The 4,712-nt window shown below is 42.7% G+C and overlaps 1 non-coding gene across 1 annotated transcript; it reads right to left on the bottom strand.

The window, feature by feature from the left end:
* Positions 1 to 2,558: 2,558 nt before the first annotated feature.
* Positions 2,559 to 2,632, bottom strand: Trnat-ugu (transfer RNA threonine (anticodon UGU)). Its single transcript has one exon. It is a non-coding gene; the product is annotated as a tRNA-Thr (tRNA).
* Positions 2,633 to 4,712: the final 2,080 nt, after the last annotated feature.

The following is a 4,712-nucleotide window of genomic DNA, read 5'->3' as shown; positions in this document are numbered from 1 at the left end:
CCAACAAATTATTTACAGAAAAATTTAGGAGAGAAAATATATGCTTTGAGGCTGCAGCTAAATTACCTACCTCCTTACATACTTGTCTACAAGGAAATAATGGGTGATCATCATATTTGTTCTTGGAGGTATGAATGAAACAACTCCTTCAGTCACAACTTTTTCGCGTTTTATTGACTACACGATGCATTTCGGACCCTGTGGGTTCATCGTCAGGTATACTTAGTCTTAATACATGTTTTATTTCTTCTCCTGAATGAGGTGAAATGCGTATTCCTGTCACGAAAAGGTTTAATGTTAGGTTATGAATTTCGTAAGTCGAACGCGAAAAATATGTGTAAAATAGTGGAAAATGAATAGTGTAAACTTACCACATAATCCAAGGATTCAACGTTTTAGTACCGGCAAACATTCTTTTCTCCGTCGTTTTAGCACATGAAGTGACATGTGCTAAAACGACGGAGAAAAGAATGTTTTCTGGTACTAAAACGTTGAAAATGCTTTTCTTGGATTATGTGGTAAGGTTACACTGTTCATTTTCCGCTATTTTGCACATATTTTCCTCGTTCGACTTACGAAATTCATAACCTAACATTAAACCTTTTCGTGACAAGAATAGGAATTTCACCTCATTCAGGACAAGAAATAAAACCTGTTTTAAAACAAAGTACACCTGACGATGGACCCACAGGGTCCGATATGCGGCGTGTAGTTAATAAAACGCGAAAAAGTTGTGACTGAAGGCATTGTTTAATTCATACTTTCAATGTTTTGAATACAGTCACGTTTTAAGCTTCAAGATATGGATCAAACTAAATATATTGTTCTTATGGCGGAATTTTGTGCAATGAAAAATTTCTTTCTTAACGATGAATTACCCCCTAATATAATTCCATAGAGGAAATATAAAAAAATCTTTTTATACTCTTCCTATGACACAAAGTGCAAAAGTCTTAACATGTAAAGCTGTTTAGGGCAAAATTACAGTCGTGGTAGAGCATCCAAATACTGAGTGCTTTTCTTTTTTTATAGACTATAGCCACTTACACCGTGCAGCAACAATACAAGCTCATAATAATTGGTTGGGGTGTCAACTGAAGCAAGTGAGGTAGAGCAATCGTTCACAAGCTGAACTCTTATTGATGTGGATGGTAGTTCGAATCTCGTTTCGGGCATTTGAGTTTAGGTTTTCCAGGATTTTTTTTTTGTTCAAATGCTGAAGGCAAATGATGGGATGACTTCTTTGAAAATAGCATTGTCTACATCCTTCTTCTTTCATGCTCTTATCCGAGCTTACGCTCCGCCTCTGATGACATCATCATTGAAGGGAAGTAAAACAATAACCTTGCTTCCTTCCAAAATGACGACCACTGATATCTATGAGTACACTACAAAGGCGCATAACTGTTGTAACACTCAGTCATTTATTCAAATTATTTGTTGTACAAACAGACAGATATTGTGATCCTTCTCCGACATGACTAAATCCATCTATTCAGATACCACTGTATGAACAATTCTTTGTCGAGATCCTTGAGGAACTCTGTGTAATTTGAACCAGTTTCTAGCAAGTTACTAATCATGGTTAGACAATGAACTGGCAAAAGTCATGGGATAGCAAAATGCCCATATACAGATGGAAGTAGTACCACGTACTAAAGATGTAAAAGGGCAATACATTGGCGGAGCTGTCATTTGTTCCCGGTTGATTCGTGTGAAAAGGTTTTCGACTTGATTGTGGCCGCACGAAGGGAATTATCAGACTTTGAACTCGGAACGGTAGTTGGAGCTAGACGCATGGGACATTCCATTTCGGAAATAATTAAGGCATTCAGTATTCCGAGATCATTAGTGTCAAGAGCGTGCCGAAAATACCATTTTTCAGGTGTCACCGCTCACCGCAGACAACGTAATGGCCGATGGCCTTCACTTACCAACCGAGAGCAGCGGCGTTTGCGTAGAGATGAGAGTGCTAACACACGAGCAATGTGGGACGTACAATGAATGTATACGTTAGGACAGTGCGACGAAATTTGGCGTTAATGGGATGTGGCAACAGACGACCAATATGAGTGCCTTTGGTAACAGCACGACATCGCCAGCAGCGCCTCACCTGGGATCGTTATCATAACCGTTGGGTCCTAGACGACTGGGAAACCATGGCCTGGTCAGACGAGAGTAGTGAAATAAAGCCCATACTGGCGCACTTTTGATATCAGACTGATACGCCAGTTAATTAAATTGATCAATTAAGTCATACTCCTTCCCCTCACCTTAACCTATTGTTCTGCTAAGTGGTTTATCACCCCTTCGGGTTGATTTATGACCTCCTGGGGATAATCAGTCCTTCTGAGAAACTCCCAACCTTCTCTCTCTCCCCCTCCTCGCTCACCCCTCTGGAAAAAGGGACATTCATATGAAGACAGTAACTGTTCTTGAAAGAACAGAGACTGTTGATGACTATGCAGCTTTTCCCTGGAATAAATGATGACTAACTGAAACCCTCAGCTGCCGACAGGTGTTGTTGATATACCTCGATGTGGACAGCTGAAAATGTGTGCCCCGACCGGGACTCGAACCTGGGATCTCCTGCTTACAAGGCAGACGCTCTATCCATCTGAGCCACCGAGGACACAGAAGAACAGCGCGACTGCAGGGACTTATCCCTTGCACGCTTCCCGTGAGACTCACATTCCCAACTGTCCACAATTCTACATATGTAAAGTACCTTGTAGACATTTGCCCATCCACTCATTACTCATGCATGCTTTGGCGATTCCCGTAACCGTTTGGGCAACCTGTGCGCATTCACACAAACGAAGGTCAATGGCTGGGTAGCCTTTTAACTATATATATTAAGACAGTAACTGTTGTCTATAAGGTACTTTACATATGTAGAATTGTGGACATTTGGGAATGTGAGTCTCACGGGAAGCGTGCAAGGGATAAGTCCCTGCAGTCACGCTATTCATCTGTGTCCTCGGTGGCCCAGATGGATAGAGCGTCTGCCATGTAAGCGGGAGATCCCGGGTTTGAGTCCCAGTCGGGTCACACATTTTCAGCTGTCCACATCGAGGTATATCAACAACACCTGTCGGCAGCTGAGGGTTTCAGTTAGTCATCATATATTAAAGGGACATTTGTTGAGTTCTGAGCCACCTGCCTCCTCCTCGGAAATCGAGCCAGCCCTGCCCTCTCCTACTCCACACAACCCTCTCCTCTCCCATCTGGAAATTGATGGAAGAGGACTCAGTCTGTGCTGGACAGGAAGGATCTCACAAAAAATTCTATTAAATGCCAATAATAAATTACTATATATTCTTTATTTAATCACTTTAAGAGAGACAAGGTTCAATTGTGGTACCTCCACTCTCATGATGTCAGCTCACATCCTGTTGGTGGATACTGTTGCTGCTATGTCAAAACCCTTACTGCATTGGTCCATCGGTTCCCAGAAATATTGAGGCAGTTTTGATTGAACACTCAGATGTCTGGCAGGAAATAGCTCAACAGATTGATTGACTGTGTGGAATATTGTAGTTTGCAGGAATAACACTTGCCATATCTGAGCTCTTGTACACACCAACACGTGATTACACAAGCACCCTCCTTCAACACCAAAATCCATATCTGGCGAAAAAACTGTATATTTGCAGTTACACAGGGTAGATGTGCAGGCAAGAGCAATGTGCCAGCCGTCTCACTTATTCCCGCACTCGTAGGTTGGCACAGAGGCTGGACAAAGGGCTGGTAGTGTGGTGTGCCAACCATAAGTTGTGCTAAACCTGTGGATGACATGTGCACTGCAAATGGGCTATAAAAGCACACCCTCACTTACAGCTCTGAGCAGATGAATGGTGCTAGATGCCAGCTGCGGTGGCTCAGCAGTTCTAGGCACTTCAGTCCGATACTGCGTGACTGCTACGGTCGCAGGTTCGAATCCTGCCTTGGGCATGGATGTGTGTGATGTTGTTAGGTTAGTTAGTTTTAAGTAGTTCTAAGTTCTAGGGGGCTGATATCCTCCAATGTTAAGTCCCATAGTGCTCAGAGCCATTTGAACCATTTGAATGTTGCTAGAAAAATAACTCCCAACAAAATGTGTGTTTCCCATGGTTTCTGGAAGACTTGTGGCTAGTGCCATGGACAATTAGTGGATGGTCCCAGCACCCCAAGTGACATCAGTAGGAAATACGTACTGGTAATCACATCACAAAGTGTGATGTGGTCCACCACCATGTATATAGACAGATGAAACAAAATCAAAGAATTAAATTTCAAAAACACTCGCCATATAATGGGGATCTTGTATATAGAGAGGTTTGAGAACTCAAGCGCCATCCTCCACGCATTGCCTATAACCCACGTGATCACAAAGTCGAACAAACACATACTAAGCAGTTGTTCACCATTCCCTAACCCAGAGGACGCCTCCAGCATCGCCATCTGGACAGTCAAGCGACTGCAGAGCTGAAACTGGCGTCCTTTGATATTCCATATCTGCGAAACCACCTTAGCTCTCTCTCAAGTGGATATTAACCAGCAGCTTCCAGTCAGTCACCAGCTACAGAAGCTCCAAGACAGGCAGGTGTTGCTTGGATGTATAGTTCTAACTGCAATTCCACTGATGACATAAACTCTGCACAGTTTAAAAAATGCACTTTACACAATCCAGGAGAAGTATGTTGTCACACACCTCGAATTTCTCATGTGAA

The sequence above is a fragment of the Schistocerca serialis genome, chromosome 4 (genome assembly GCF_023864345.2).
Source record: "Schistocerca serialis cubense isolate TAMUIC-IGC-003099 chromosome 4, iqSchSeri2.2, whole genome shotgun sequence".
Lineage (NCBI taxonomy): Eukaryota > Metazoa > Arthropoda > Insecta > Orthoptera > Acrididae > Schistocerca > Schistocerca serialis.
The sequence above is the reverse complement of the archived record's forward strand: the minus strand, read 5'-3'. Positions and strand labels throughout refer to the sequence as shown.